This window comes from Nerophis ophidion, linkage group LG28, assembly GCF_033978795.1.
Source record: "Nerophis ophidion isolate RoL-2023_Sa linkage group LG28, RoL_Noph_v1.0, whole genome shotgun sequence".
Classification (NCBI taxonomy): domain Eukaryota; kingdom Metazoa; phylum Chordata; class Actinopteri; order Syngnathiformes; family Syngnathidae; genus Nerophis; species Nerophis ophidion.
The window spans coordinates 149,055-165,805 of NC_084638.1; the positions used below are offsets into that span (position 1 = coordinate 149,055).

Here is a 16,751-nt window from a genome sequence, read left to right on the forward strand (position 1 = left end):
AAAGTAAAAGACTTCCTTGTGGTCTACATAACATGTAATGGTGGTTAGGGTTAGGTCAAAATGTTGCATAGGTGATGTTGTAGAGATCATCTTCAAGTCGCTTTCTGACAGTCGCCCTTTTGTGGGCGGTCTTATTTACCTGCGTCTTATCCCCCTCATCTTTGTTGTGAAGTGTCAAGAGATGGCGCTAACTGTTTTAATGACAGTCAGACTTTACTTCCATCAATAACGGAGAGGGCATCTCCTCATCCAGAAACAAAACCAGAAATTTGTCCCGTGAAAAACCATCCAACCAGAACTCTAATAACTAAAGTTCCTCGGGCGAATAATGTCAACTCACAACACCGGTATGTTTTAGTGCTTTCAAGGCCAGTTTACGGACAGATATGAGTAATAACTTTACACTTCTTTATGTTAGAAATGGCAACAGTGGAGGATGGATTTCAAGAACAAGAAGGTGGAGACAAAGAAGAAGCTTATTGACTACGGAGTCGGCACGGACTACAAAGGCGGACCTGCACAAATTTTCAGGACTTGCTCGGATCCCAAATACAGATCAGCAGGTACCAGAAGGTAAGAAAAGTTGCTTTTGCATAATATTTCCAAACAAAACACCAGAAAATATGTCTTACCTTATACACATCGTAATAATACTCTGTATTTGTTTTATATTTTCAATGGAGCATATACAATGTTGGTGTTGTTTACTTGAGTCATATTGCAGTCTACACCAAATAAAATAAAATAAAATTAATAACGGAGCAGCAACAACATCGGAAATGTGTCCCGTGAAAAAACGTCCGACCGGAACTCTAATAACTAAACTTCCTCGGGTGAATAATATAAACTCACGATACCGGTATGTTTTAGCGCTTTCTTGGCGAGTTTACTGACGGATATAAGTAAGAACTTGACACTACTTTATATTAGAAATGGCAACAGCGGAGGATGAATGTCCAATAACAAGAAGATAGAGAACAAGGCGGAAACACCATTTTTCAGGACTCATGCAGATCCCAAATACAGGTCAGCAGGTACCGGAAGTTAAGAAAAGTTGCAATATTGCGAAACAAAACGCCGGATAATGTCTTCCCTTCTTCACACAGCATGATAATAGTCGTATGTTTAATGCGCCGACAATCCTTCAAGCGGTGTGGCTTCATAGCTTACCAAAGTCCTGCTAAAACATTTTGATCGATTTTTGAGCGCCGAGGCTAATGTTCGTGTTGTTTACTTGAAACCCATCGTATCTCTTATGTTTGACTGCCATCTACTGCTCACACTTATCATTACACCAAGTACCAAATAAAATAGCCTCGAGGTGGGTAAGCGCAACCAAACTTATGCATTATATTAGGCAAACCGGGTTGTAAGGTAGCTGAGGAATAAAAAAAAAGGATTCTGAATGTACCTTTATAGTCCGGAAATTACGGTAAAGTGCATTTTGTGTCCTCACCTCGATCTTTTTCACATTGTTGAAAGGTCGGCAAAGCAAATGTGCGTACGTGAAGAACGAAGCGGGAGTGAAGCAGCGCACATTTCAACGTCAAGTTCGGTCTCAAAACACGGATTTGCTTCAGTAGCACAATACTGGTGCTTTAGTTAAAGGAGATGTCTCAAAACGTCATCAGGCGTCCTGACAAAACCCAAAAATGGCAGAAAAATCATGTTTTTGTAAAACTTTTTTTCCCGAAAATGTCGTAAGGGGGGGCCTTACGCAAAAAATCAGAAAAATGAACTTGCTTCAGCAGCACAATACTGGTGATATAGTTGTAGGAAATGTCTCAAAACGTCTTCAGGAGTTCCGACAGAACCCGAAAATGGCAGAAAATGCATTTTTGGGGGGAAAAATCTTCGCTAAAAAAAGGTATTAAAATTTTTAAAAAACGGATTTGCTTCAGAAACACAATACTGGTGCTGTAGTTGTAGGAGATGTCTCAAAACGTCATCAGGAGTCCCGACAGAACCCGAAAATGGCAGAAAATGCATATTTTTGAAAAACTTTTTTTCGCTAAAATTTCGTAAGGGGGGACCCTTATGCAAAAATCCAAAAAAATGTATTTACTTCGGCAGCACAATACAGGTGTTGCAGCTGTAGGAAATGTTTCAAAATGTCGTCAGGAGTCTCGACAGAACCCGAAAATGGCAGAAAATGCATTTTTTGGGGGAAAAATCTTCGCTAAAAAAAGGTATTAAAATTTTTAAAAAACGGATTTGCTTCAGAAACACAATACTGGTGCTGTAGTTGTAGGAGATGTCTCAAAACGTCATCAGGTGTTCCAACAGAACCCGAAAATGGCAGAAAATGCACATTTTTGAAAAACTTTTTTTCGCTAAAATTTCGTAAGGGGGGACCCTTATGCAAAAATCCAAAAAAATGTATTTACTTCAGCAGCACAATACAGGTGTTGCAGCTGTAGGATATGTTTCAAAATGTCGTCAGGAGTCCCGACAGAACCCGAAAATGGCAGAAAATGCATTTTTGGGGGGAAAAATCTTCGCTAAAAAAAGGTATTAAAATTTTTAAAAAACGGATTTGCTTCAGAAACACAATACTGGTGCTGTAGTTGTAGGAGATGTCTCAAAACGTCATCAGGAGTCCCGACAGAACCCGAAAATGGCAGAAAATGCATATTTTTGAAAAACTTTTTTTCGCTAAAATTTCGTAAGGGGGGACCCTTATGCAAAAATCCAAAAAAATGTATTTACTTCAGCAGCACAATACAGGTGCTGCAGCTGTAGGATATGTTTCAAAATGTCGTCAGGAGTCCCGACAGAACCCGAAAATGGCCGAAAATGCATTTTTGGGGGGAAAAATCTTCGCTAAAAAAAGGTATTAAAATTTTTAAAAAACGGATTTGCTTCAGAAACACAATACTGGTGCTGTAGTTATAGGATATGTCTCAAAACGTCATCAGGAGTTCCGACAGAACCCGGAAATGGCAGAAAATGCACATTTTTGAAAAACTTTTTTTCGCTAAAATTTCGTAAGGGGGGACCCTTATGCAAAAATCCAAAAAAATGTATTTACTTCGGCAGCACAATACAGGTGTTGCAGCTGTAGGAAATGTTTCAAAATGTCGTCAGGAGTCTCGACAGAACCCGAAAATGGCAGAAAATGCATTTTTGGGGGGAAAAATCTTCGCTAAAAAAAGGTATTAAAATTTTTAAAAAACGGATTTGCTTCAGAAACACAATACTGGTGCTGTAGTTGTAGGAGATGTCTCAAAACGTCATCAGGTGTTCCAACAGAACCCAAAAATGGCAGAAAATGCACATTTTTGAAAAACTTTTTTTCGCTAAAATTTCGTAAGGGGGGACCCTTATGCAAAAATCCAAAGTAATGTATTTACTTCGGCAGCACAATACAGGTGCTGCAGCTGTAGGAAATGTTTCAAAATGTCGTCAGGAGTCCCGACAGAACCCGAAAATGGCAGAAAATGCATTTTTGGGGGGAAAAATCTTCGCTAAAAAAAGGTATTAAAATTTTTAAAAAACGGATTTGCTTCAGAAACACAATACTGGTGCTGTAGTTGTAGGAGATGTCTCAAAACGTCATCAGGAGTTCCGACAGAATCCGAAAATGGCAGAAAATGCATATTTTGGAAAAACTTTTTTTCGCTAAAATTTCGTAAGGGGGACCCTTATGCAAAAATCCAAAAAAATGTATTTACTTCGGCAGCACAATACAGGTGCTGCAGCTGTAGGAAATGTTTCAAAATGTCGTCAGGAGTCCCGACAGAACCCGAAAATGGCAGAAAATGCATTTTTTGGGGGAAAAATCTTCGCTAAAAAAAGGTATTAAAATTTTTAAAAAACGGATTTGCTTCAGAAACACAATACTGGTGCTGTAGTTGTAGGAGATGTCTCAAAACGTCATCAGGAGTTCCGACAGAACCCGAAAATGGCAGAAAATGCACATTTTTGAAAAACTTTTTTTCGCTAAAATTTCGTAAGGGGGGACCCTTATGCAAAAATCCCAAAAAATGTATTTACTTCGGCAGCACAATACAGGTGCTGCAGCTGTAGGATATGTTTCAAAATGTCGTCAGGAGTCCCGACAGAACCCGAAAATGGCAGAAAATGCATTTTTTGGGGGAAAGATCTTCGCTAAAAAAAGGTATTAAAATTTTAAAAAAACGGATTTGCTTCAGAAACACAATACTGGTGCTGTAGTTGTAGGAGATGTCTCAAAACGTCATCAGGTGTTCCAACAGAACCCGAAAATGGCAGAAAATGCACATTTTTGAAAAACTTTTTTTCGCTAAAATTTCGTAAGGGGGGACCCTTATGCAAAAATCCAAAGTAATGTATTTACTTCGGCAGCACAATACAGGTGCTGCAGCTGTAGGAAATGTTTCAAAATGTCGTCAGGAGTCCCGACAGAACCCGAAAATGGCAGAAAATGCATTTTTGGGGGGAAAAATCTTCGCTAAAAAAAGGTATTAAAATTTTAAAAAAACGGATTTGCTTCAGAAACACAATACTGGTGCTGTAGTTGTAGGAGATGTCTCAAAACGTCATCAGGAGTTCCGACAGAACCCGAAAATGGCAGAAAATGCACATTTTTGAAAAACTTTTTTTCGCTAAAATTTCGTAAGGGGGGACCCTTATGCAAAAATCCAAAAAAATGTATTTACTTCGGCAGCACAATACAGGTGCTGCAGCTGTAGGATATGTTTCAAAATGTCGTCAGGAGTCCCGACAGAACCCGAAAATGGCAGAAAATGCATTTTTGGGGGGAAAAATCTTCGCTAAAAAAAGGTATTAAAATTTTTAAAAAACGGATTTGCTTCAGAAACACAATACTGGTGCTGTAGTTGTAGGAGATGTCTCAAAACGTCATCAGGAGTTCCGACAGAACCCGAAAATGGCAGAAAATGCACATTTTTGAAAAACTTTTTTTCGCTAAAATTTCGTAAGGGGGGACCCTTATGCAAAAATCCAAAAAAATGTATTTACTTCGGCAGCACAATACAGGTGCTGCAGCTGTAGGAAATGTTTCAAAATGTCGTCAGGAGTCCCGACAGAACCCGAAAATGGCAGAAAATGCATTTTTTGGGGGAAAAATCTTCGCTAAAAAAAGGTATTAAAATTTTTAAAAAATGGATTTGCTTCAGAAACACAATACTGGTGCTGTAGTTGTAGGAGATGTCTCAAAACGTCATCAGGAGTTCCGACAGAACCCGAAAATGGCAGAAAATGCACATTTTTGAAAAACTTTTTTTCGCTAAAATTTCGTAAGGGGGGACCCTTATGCAAAAATCCCAAAAAATGTATTTACTTCGGCAGCACAATACAGGTGCTGCAGCTGTAGGAAATGTTTCAAAATGTCTTCAGGAGTCCCGACAGAACCCGAAAATGGCAGAAAATGCATTTTTTGGGGGAAAAATCTTCGCTAAAAAAAGGTATTAAAATTTTTCAAAAACGGATTTGCTTCAGAAACACAATACTGGTGCTGTAGTTGTAGGAGATGTCTCAAAACGTCATCAGGAGTTCCGACAGAACCCGAAAATGGCAGAAAATGCACATTTTTGAAAACTTTTTTTCGCTAAAATTTCGTAAGGGGGGACCCTTATGCAAAAATCCCAAAAAATGTATTTACTTCGGCAGCACAATACAGGTGCTGCAGCTGTAGGATATGTTTCAAAATGTCGTCAGGAGTCCCGACAGAACCCGAAAATGGCAGAAAATGCATTTTTGGGGGGAAAAATCTTCGCTAAAAAAAGGTATTAAAATTTTTAAAAAACGGATTTGCTTCAGAAACACAATACTGGTGCTGTAGTTGTAGGAGATGTCTCAAAACGTCATCAGGAGTTCCGACAGAACCCGAAAATGGCAGAAAATGCACATTTTTGAAAAACTTTTTTTCGCTAAAATTTCGTAAGGGGGGACCCTTATGCAAAAATCCAAAAAAATGTATTTACTTCGGCAGCACAATACAGGTGCTGCAGCTGTAGGAAATGTTTCAAAATGTCGTCAGGAGTCCCGACAGAACCCGAAAATGGCAGAAAATGCATTTTTGGGGGGAAAAATCTTCGCTAAAAAAAGGTATTAAAATTTTAAAAAAACGGATTTGCTTCAGAAACACAATACTGGTGCTGTAGTTGTAGGAGATGTCTCAAAACGTCATCAGGAGTTCCGACAGAACCCGAAAATGGCAGAAAATGCACATTTTGGAAAAACTTCTTTTCGCTAAAATTTCGTAAGGGGGGACCCTTATGCAAAAATCCAAAAAAATGTATTTACATCAGCAGCACAATACAGGTGCTGCAGCTGTAGGATATGTTTCAAAATGTCGTCAGGAGTCCCGACAGAACCCGAAAATGTCAGAAAATGCATTTTTGGGGGGAAAAATCTTCGCTAAAAAAAGGTATTAAAATTTTTAAAAAACGGATTTGCTTCAGAAACACAATACTGGTGCTGTAGTTGTAGGAGATGTCTCAAAACGTCATCAGGAGTTCCGACAGAACCCGAAAATGGCAGAAAATGCACATTTTTGAAAAACTTTTTTTCGCTAAAATTTCGTAAGGGGGGACCCTTATGCAAAAATCCAAAAAAATGTATTTACTTCGGCAGCACAATACAGGTGTTGCAGCTGTAGGAAATGTTTCAAAATGTCGTCAGGAGTCCCGACAGAACCCGAAAATGGCAGAAAATGCATTTTTTGGGGGAAAAATCTTCGCTAAAAAAAGGTATTAAAATTTTTAAAAAACGGATTTGCTTCAGAAACACAATACTGGTGCTGTAGTTGTAGGAGATGTCTCAAAACGTCATCAGGAGTTCCGACAGAACCCGAAAATGGCAGAAAATGCACATTTTTGAAAAACTTTTTTCCGCTAAAATTTCGTAAGGGGGGACCCTTATGCAAAAATCCAAAAAAATGTATTTACTTCGGCAGCACAATACAGGTGTTGCAGCTGTAGGAAATGTTTCAAAATGTCGTCAGGAGTCTCGACAGAACCCGAAAATGGCAGAAAATGCATTTTTTGGGGGAAAAATCTTCGCTAAAAAAAGGTATTAAAATTTTTAAAAAACGGATTTGCTTCAGAAACACAATACTGGTGCTGTAGTTGTAGGAGATGTCTCAAAACGGCATCAGGAGTTCCGACAGAACCCGAAAATGGCAGAAAATGCACATTTTTGAAAAACTTTTTTTCGCTAAAATTTCGTAAGGGGGGACCCTTATGCAAAAATCCAAAAAAATGTAATTACTTCAGCAGCACAATACAGGTGCTGCAGCTGTAGGATATGTTTCAAAATGTCGTCAGGAGTCCCGACAGAACCCGAAAATGGCAGAAAATGCATTTTTGGGGGGAAAAATCTTCGCTAAAAAAAGGTATTAAAATTTTTAAAAAACGGATTTGCTTCAGAAACACAATACTGGTGCTGTAGTTGTAGGAGATGTCTCAAAACGTCATCAGGAGTTCCGACAGAACCCGAAAATGGCAGAAAATGCACATTTTTGAAAAACTTTTTTTCGCTAAAATTTCGTAAGGGGGGACCCTTATGCAAAAATCCAAAAAAATGTATTTACTTCGGCAGCACAATACAGGTGCTGCAGGTGTAGGATATGTTTCAAAATGTCGTCAGGAGTCCCGACAGAACCCGAAAATGGCAGAAAATGCATTTTTTGGGGGAAAAATCTTCGCTAAAACAAGGTATTAAAATTTTTCAAAAACGGATTTGCTTCAAAAACACAATACTGGTGCTGTAGTTGTAGGAGATGTCTCAAAACGTCATCAGGAGTTCCGACAGAACCCGAAAATGGCAGAAAATGCACATTTTTGAAAAACTTTTTTTCGCTAAAATTTCGTAAGGGGGGACCCTTATGCAAAAATCCAAAAAAATGTATTTACTTCGGCAGCACAATACAGGTGCTGCAGCTGTAGGAAATGTTTCAAAATGTCGTCAGGAGTCCCGACAGAACCCGAAAATGGCAGAAAATGCATTTTTGGGGGGAAAAATCTTCGCTAAAAAAAGGTATTAAAATTTTTAAAAAACGGATTTGCTTCAGAAACATAATATTGGTGCTGTAGTTGTAGGAGATGTTTCAAAATGTCGTCAGGAGTCCCGACAGAACCCGAAAATGGCAGAAAATGCATTTTTTGGGGGAAAAATCTTCGCTAAAAAAAGGTATTAAAATTTTTAAAAAACGGATTTGCTTCAGAAACACAATACTGGTGCAGTAGTTGTAGGAGATGTCTCAAAACGTCATCAGGAGTCCCGACAGAACCCGAAAATGGCAGAAAATGCATATTTTTGAAAAACTTTTTTTCGCTAAAATTTCGTAAGGGGGGACCCTTATGCAAAAATCCAAAAAAATGTATTTACTTCGGCAGCACAATACAGGTGTTGCAGCTGTAGGAAATGTTTCAAAATGTCGTCAGGAGTCTCGACAGAACCCGAAAATGGCAGAAAATGCATTTTTTGGGGGAAAAATCTTCGCTAAAAAAAGGTATTAAAATTTTTAAAAAACGGATTTGCTTCAGAAACACAATACTGGTGCTGTAGTTGTAGGAGATGTCTCAAAACGTCATCAGGTGTTCCAACAGAACCCGAAAATGGCAGAAAATGCACATTTTTGAAAAACTTTTTTTCGCTAAAATTTCGTAAGGGGGGACCCTTATGCAAAAATCCAAAAAAATGTATTTACTTCAGCAGCACAATACAGGTGTTGCAGCTGTAGGATATGTTTCAAAATGTCGTCAGGAGTCCCGACAGAACCCGAAAATGGCAGAAAATGCATTTTTGGGGGGAAAAATCTTCGCTAAAAAAAGGTATTAAAATTTTTAAAAAACGGATTTGCTTCAGAAACACAATACTGGTGCTGTAGTTGTAGGAGATGTCTCAAAATGTCATCAGGAGTCCCGACAGAACCCGAAAATGGCAGAAAATGCATATTTTTGAAAAACTTTTTTTTGCTAAAATTTCGTAAGGGGGGACCCTTATGCAAAAATCCAAAAAAATGTATTTACATCAGCAGCACAATACAGGTGCTGCAGCTGTAGGATATGTTTCAAAATGTCGTCAGGAGTCCCGACAGAACCCGAAAATGGCAGAAAATGCATTTTTGGGGGGAAAAATCTTCGCTAAAAAAAGGTATTAAAATTTTTAAAAAACGGATTTGCTTCAGAAACACAATACTGGTGCTGTAGTTGTAGGAGATGTCTCAAAACGTCATCAGGAGTCCCGACAGAACCCGAAAATGGCAGAAAATGCATATTTTTGAAAAACTTTTTTTCGCTAAAATTTCGTAAGGGGGGACCCTTATGCAAAAATCCAAAAAAATGTATTTACTTCAGCAGCACAATACAGGTGCTGCAGCTGTAGGATATGTTTCAAAATGTCGTCAGGAGTCCCGACAGAACCCGAAAATGGCAGAAAATGCATTTTTGGGGGGAAAAATCTTCGCTAAAAAAAGGTATTAAAATTTTTAAAAAACGGATTTGCTTCAGAAACACAATACTGGTGCTGTAGTTATAGGATATGTCTCAAAACGTCATCAGGAGTTCCGACAGAACCCGGAAATGGCAGAAAATGCACATTTTTGAAAAACTTTTTTTCGCTAAAATTTCGTAAGGGGGGACCCTTATGCAAAAATCCAAAAAAATGTATTTACTTCGGCAGCACAATACAGGTGTTGCAGCTGTAGGAAATGTTTCAAAATGTCGTCAGGAGTCTCGACAGAACCCGAAAATGGCAGAAAATGCATTTTTGGGGGGAAAAATCTTCGCTAAAAAAAGGTATTAAAATTTTTAAAAAACGGATTTGCTTCAGAAACACAATACTGGTGCTGTAGTTGTAGGAGATGTCTCAAAACGTCATCAGGTGTTCCAACAGAACCCGAAAATGGCAGAAAATGCACATTTTTGAAAAACTTTTTTTCGCTAAAATTTCGTAAGGGGGGACCCTTATGCAAAAATCCAAAGTAATGTATTTACTTCGGCAGCACAATACAGGTGCTGCAGCTGTAGGAAATGTTTCAAAATGTCGTCAGGAGTCCCGACAGAACCCGAAAATGGCAGAAAATGCATTTTTGGGGGGAAAAATCTTCGCTAAAAAAAGGTATTAAAATTTTTAAAAAACGGATTTGCTTCAGAAACACAATACTGGTGCTGTAGTTGTAGGAGATGTCTCAAAACGTCATCAGGAGTTCCGACAGAATCCGAAAATGGCAGAAAATGCATATTTTGGAAAAACTTTTTTTCGCTAAAATTTCGTAAGGGGGACCCTTATGCAAAAATCCAAAAAAATGTATTTACTTCGGCAGCACAATACAGGTGCTGCAGCTGTAGGAAATGTTTCAAAATGTCGTCAGGAGTCCCGACAGAACCCGAAAATGGCAGAAAATGCATTTTTTGGGGGAAAAATCTTCGCTAAAAAAAGGTATTAAAATTTTTAAAAAACGGATTTGCTTCAGAAACACAATACTGGTGCTGTAGTTGTAGGAGATGTCTCAAAACGTCATCAGGAGTTCCGACAGAACCCGAAAATGGCAGAAAATGCACATTTTTGAAAAACTTTTTTTCGCTAAAATTTCGTAAGGGGGGACCCTTATGCAAAAATCCCAAAAAATGTATTTACTTCGGCAGCACAATACAGGTGCTGCAGCTGTAGGATATGTTTCAAAATGTCGTCAGGAGTCCCGACAGAACCCGAAAATGGCAGAAAATGCATTTTTTGGGGGAAAGATCTTCGCTAAAAAAAGGTATTAAAATTTTAAAAAAACGGATTTGCTTCAGAAACACAATACTGGTGCTGTAGTTGTAGGAGATGTCTCAAAACGTCATCAGGTGTTCCAACAGAACCCGAAAATGGCAGAAAATGCACATTTTTGAAAAACTTTTTTTCGCTAAAATTTCGTAAGGGGGGACCCTTATGCAAAAATCCAAAGTAATGTATTTACTTCGGCAGCACAATACAGGTGCTGCAGCTGTAGGAAATGTTTCAAAATGTCGTCAGGAGTCCCGACAGAACCCGAAAATGGCAGAAAATGCATTTTTGGGGGGAAAAATCTTCGCTAAAAAAAGGTATTAAAATTTAAAAAAAACGGATTTGCTTCAGAAACACAATACTGGTGCTGTAGTTGTAGGAGATGTCTCAAAACGTCATCAGGAGTTCCGACAGAACCCGAAAATGGCAGAAAATGCACATTTTTGAAAAACTTTTTTTCGCTAAAATTTCGTAAGGGGGGACCCTTATGCAAAAATCCAAAAAAATGTATTTACTTCGGCAGCACAATACAGGTGCTGCAGCTGTAGGATATGTTTCAAAATGTCGTCAGGAGTCCCGACAGAACCCGAAAATGGCAGAAAATGCATTTTTGGGGGGAAAAATCTTCGCTAAAAAAAGGTATTAAAATTTTTAAAAAACGGATTTGCTTCAGAAACACAATACTGGTGCTGTAGTTGTAGGAGATGTCTCAAAACGTCATCAGGAGTTCCGACAGAACCCGAAAATGGCAGAAAATGCACATTTTTGAAAAACTTTTTTTCGCTAAAATTTCGTAAGGGGGGACCCTTATGCAAAAATCCAAAAAAATGTATTTACTTCGGCAGCACAATACAGGTGCTGCAGCTGTAGGAAATGTTTCAAAATGTCGTCAGGAGTCCCGACAGAACCCGAAAATGGCAGAAAATGCATTTTTTGGGGGAAAAATCTTCGCTAAAAAAAGGTATTAAAATTTTTAAAAAATGGATTTGCTTCAGAAACACAATACTGGTGCTGTAGTTGTAGGAGATGTCTCAAAACGTCATCAGGAGTTCCGACAGAACCCGAAAATGGCAGAAAATGCACATTTTTGAAAAACTTTTTTTCGCTAAAATTTCGTAAGGGGGGACCCTTATGCAAAAATCCAAAAAAATGTATTTACTTCGGCAGCACAATACAGGTGCTGCAGCTGTAGGAAATGTTTCAAAATGTCGTCAGGAGTCCCGACAGAACCCGAAAATGGCAGAAAATGCATATTTTTGGGGAAAATCTTTGCTAAAAAAGGTATTACAATTTTTTGAAAACGGATTTGCTTCAGAAACACAATACTGGTGCTGTAGTTGTAGGAGATGTCTCAAAACGTCATCAGGAGTCCCGACAGAACCCGAAAATGGCAGAAAATGCATATTTTTGAAAAACTTTTTTTCGCTAAAATTTCGTAAGGGGGGACCCTTATGCAAAAATCCAAAGTAATGTATTTACTTCGGCAGCACAATACAGGTGCTGCAGCTGTAGGAAATGTTTCAAAATGTCGTCAGGAGTCCCGACAGAACCCGAAAATGGCAGAAAATGCATTTTTGGGGGGAAAAATCTTCGCTAAAAAAAGGTATTAAAATTTTTAAAAAACGGATTTGCTTCAGAAACACAATACTGGTGCTGTAGTTGTAGGAGATGTCTCAAAACGTCATCAGGAGTTCCGACAGAATCCGAAAATGGCAGAAAATGCATATTTTGGAAAAACTTTTTTTCGCTAAAATTTCGTAAGGGGGACCCTTATGCAAAAATCCAAAAAAATGTATTTACTTCGGCAGCACAATACAGGTGCTGCAGCTGTAGGAAATGTTTCAAAATGTCGTCAGGAGTCCCGACAGAACCCGAAAATGGCAGAAAATGCATTTTTTGGGGGAAAAATCTTCGCTAAAAAAAGGTATTAAAATTTTTCAAAAACGGATTTGCTTCAGAAACACAATACTGGTGCTGTAGTTGTAGGAGATGTCTCAAAACGTCATCAGGAGTTCCGACAGAACCCGAAAATGGCAGAAAATGCACATTTTTGAAAAACTTTTTTTCGCTAAAATTTCGTAAGGGGGGACCCTTATGCAAAAATCCCAAAAAATGTATTTACTTCGGCAGCACAATACAGGTGCTGCAGCTGTAGGAAATGTTTCAAAATGTCTTCAGGAGTCCCGACAGAACCCGAAAATGGCAGAAAATGCATTTTTTGGGGGAAAAATCTTCGCTAAAAAAAGGTATTAAAATTTTTCAAAAACGGATTTGCTTCAGAAACACAATACTGGTGCTGTAGTTGTAGGAGATGTCTCAAAACGTCATCAGGAGTTCCGACAGAACCCGAAAATGGCAGAAAATGCACATTTTTGAAAAACTTTTTTTCGCTAAAATTTCGTAAGGGGGGACCCTTATGCAAAAATCCCAAAAAATGTATTTACTTCGGCAGCACAATACAGGTGCTGCAGCTGTAGGATATGTTTCAAAATGTCGTCAGGAGTCCCGACAGAACCCGAAAATGGCAGAAAATGCATTTTTGGGGGGAAAAATCTTCGCTAAAAAAAGGTATTAAAATTTTTAAAAAACGGATTTGCTTCAGAAACACAATACTGGTGCTGTAGTTGTAGGAGATGTCTCAAAACGTCATCAGGAGTTCCGACAGAACCCGAAAATGGCAGAAAATGCACATTTTTGAAAAACTTTTTTTCGCTAAAATTTCGTAAGGGGGGACCCTTATGCAAAAATCCAAAAAAATGTATTTACTTCGGCAGCACAATACAGGTGCTGCAGCTGTAGGAAATGTTTCAAAATGTCGTCAGGAGTCCCGACAGAACCCGAAAATGGCAGAAAATGCATTTTTTGGGGGAAAAATCTTCGCTAAAAAAAGGTATTAAAATTTTTAAAAAATGGATTTGCTTCAGAAACACAATACTGGTGCTGTAGTTGTAGGAGATGTCTCAAAACGTCATCAGGAGTTCCGACAGAACCCGAAAATGGCAGAAAATGCACATTTTTGAAAAACTTTTTTTCGCTAAAATTTCGTAAGGGGGGACCCTTATGCAAAAATCCAAAAAAATGTATTTACTTCGGCAGCACAATACAGGTGCTGCAGCTGTAGGAAATGTTTCAAAATGTCGTCAGGAGTCCCGACAGAACCCGAAAATGGCAGAAAATGCATATTTTTGGGGAAAATCTTTGCTAAAAAAGGTATTACAATTTTTTAAAAACGGATTTGCTTCAGAAACACAATACTGGTGCTGTAGTTGTAGGAGATGTCTCAAAACGTCATCAGGATTCCCGACAGAACCCGAAAATGGCAGAAAATGCATATTTTTGAAAAACTTTTTTTCGCCAAAATTTCGTAAGGGGGACCCTTATGCAAAAATCCAAAAAAATGTATTTACTTCAGCAGCACAATACAGGTGCTGCAGCTGTAGGAAATGTTTCAAAATGTCTTCAGGAGTCCCGACAGAACCGGGAAATGGCAGAAAATGCATATTTTTGGGGAAAAATCTTTGCTAAAAAAGGTATTAAAATTTTTAAAAAACGGATTTGCTTCAGAAACACAATACTGGTGCTGTAGTTGTAGGAGATGTCTCAAAACGTCATCAGGAGTTCCGACAGAACCCGAAAATGGCAGAAAATGCACATTTTTGAAAAACTTTTTTTCGCTAAAATTTCGTAAGGGGGGACCCTTATGCAAAAATCCCAAAAAATGTATTTACTTCGGCAGCACAATACAGGTGCTGCAGCTGTAGGAAATGTTTCAAAATGTCTTCAGGAGTCCCGACAGAACCCGAAAATGGCAGAAAATGCATTTTTTGGGGGAAAAATCTTCGCTAAAAAAAGGTATTAAAATTTTTCAAAAACGGATTTGCTTCAGAAACACAATACTGGTGCTGTAGTTGTAGGAGATGTCTCAAAACGTCATCAGGAGTTCCGACAGAACCCGAAAATGGCAGAAAATGCACATTTTTGAAAAACTTTTTTTCGCTAAAATTTCGTAAGGGGGGACCCTTATGCAAAAATCCCAAAAAATGTATTTACTTCGGCAGCACAATACAGGTGCTGCAGCTGTAGGATATGTTTCAAAATGTCGTCAGGAGTCCCGACAGAACCCGAAAATGGCAGAAAATGCATTTTTGGGGGGAAAAATCTTCGCTAAAAAAAGGTATTAAAATTTTTAAAAAACGGATTTGCTTCAGAAACACAATACTGGTGCTGTAGTTGTAGGAGATGTCTCAAAACGTCATCAGGAGTTCCGACAGAACCCGAAAATGGCAGAAAATGCACATTTTTGAAAAACTTTTTTTCGCTAAAATTTCGTAAGGGGGGACCCTTATGCAAAAATCCAAAAAAATGTATTTACTTCGGCAGCACAATACAGGTGCTGCAGCTGTAGGAAATGTTTCAAAATGTCGTCAGGAGTCCCGACAGAACCCGAAAATGGCAGAAAATGCATTTTTTGGGGGAAAAATCTTCGCTAAAAAAAGGTATTAAAATTTTTAAAAAATGGATTTGCTTCAGAAACACAATACTGGTGCTGTAGTTGTAGGAGATGTCTCAAAACGTCATCAGGAGTTCCGACAGAACCCGAAAATGGCAGAAAATGCACATTTTTGAAAAACTTTTTTTCGCTAAAATTTCGTAAGGGGGGACCCTTATGCAAAAATCCAAAAAAATGTATTTACTTCGGCAGCACAATACAGGTGCTGCAGCTGTAGGAAATGTTTCAAAATGTCGTCAGGAGTCCCGACAGAACCCGAAAATGGCAGAAAATGCATATTTTTGGGGAAAATCTTTGCTAAAAAAGGTATTACAATTTTTTAAAAACGGATTTGCTTCAGAAACACAATACTGGTGCTGTAGTTGTAGGAGATGTCTCAAAACGTCATCAGGATTCCCGACAGAACCCGAAAATGGCAGAAAATGCATATTTTTGAAAAACTTTTTTTCGCCAAAATTTCGTAAGGGGGACCCTTATGCAAAAATCCAAAAAAATGTATTTACTTCAGCAGCACAATACAGGTGCTGCAGCTGTAGGAAATGTTTCAAAATGTCTTCAGGAGTCCCGACAGAACCGGGAAATGGCAGAAAATGCATATTTTTGGGGAAAAATCTTTGCTAAAAAAGGTATTAAAATTTTTAAAAAACGGATTTGCTTCAGAAACACAATACTGGTGCTGTAGTTGTAGGAGATGTCTCAAAACGTCATCAGGAGTCCCGACAGAACCCGAAAACGGCAGAAAATGCATATTTTTGAAAAACTTTTTTTCGCTAAAATTTCGTATGCAAAAATCCCAAAAAATGTATTTACTTCAGCAGCACAATACAGGTGTTGCAGCTGTAGGATATGTTTCAAAATGTCGTCAGGAGTCCCGACAGAACCCGAAAATGGCAGAAAATGCATTTTTTGGGGGAAAAATCTTCGCTAAAAAAAGGTATTAAAATTTTTAAAAAACGGATTTGCTTCAGAAACACAATACTGGTGCTGTAGTTGTAGGAGATGTCTCAAAACGTCATCAGGAGTTCCGACAGAACCCGAAAATGGCAGAAAATGCACATTTTTGAAAAACTTTTTTTCGCAAAAATTTCGTAAGGGGGGACCCTTATTCAAAAATCCAAAAAAATGTATTTACTTCGGCAGCACAATACAGGTGCTGCAGCTGTAGGAAATGTTTCAAAATGTCGTCAGGAGTCCCGACAGAACCCGAAAATGGCAGAAAATGCATTTTTGGGGGGAAAAATCTTCGCTAAAAAAAGGTATTAAAATGTTTAAAAAACGGATTTGCTTCAGAAACACAATACTGGTGCTGTAGTTGTAGGAGATGTCTCAAAACGTCATCAGGAGTCCCGACAGAACCCGAAAATGGCAGAAAATGCATATTTTTGAAAAACTTTTTTTCGCTAAAATTTCGTATGCAAAAATCCAAAAAAATGTATTTACTTCAGCAGCACAATACAGGTGTTGCAGCTGTAGGATATGTTTCAAAATGTCGTCAGGAGTCCCGACAGAACCCGAAAATGGCAGA

General features: G+C 38.3%; 1 long non-coding RNA gene across 1 annotated transcript in view; it reads left to right on the forward strand.

Annotated features, from left to right (window-relative positions):
• The first annotated feature begins 241 nt into the window (after positions 1-241).
• The window catches only part of LOC133545182 (uncharacterized), a 194,179-nt gene continuing 177,669 nt past the window's right edge, over positions 242-16,751 (forward strand). Inside the window, exons 1-2 of the long non-coding RNA XR_009804745.1 lie at positions 242-347; positions 419-573. This is a non-coding gene — a long non-coding RNA (uncharacterized LOC133545182). The remainder of the gene's footprint in view (positions 348-418; positions 574-16,751) is intronic.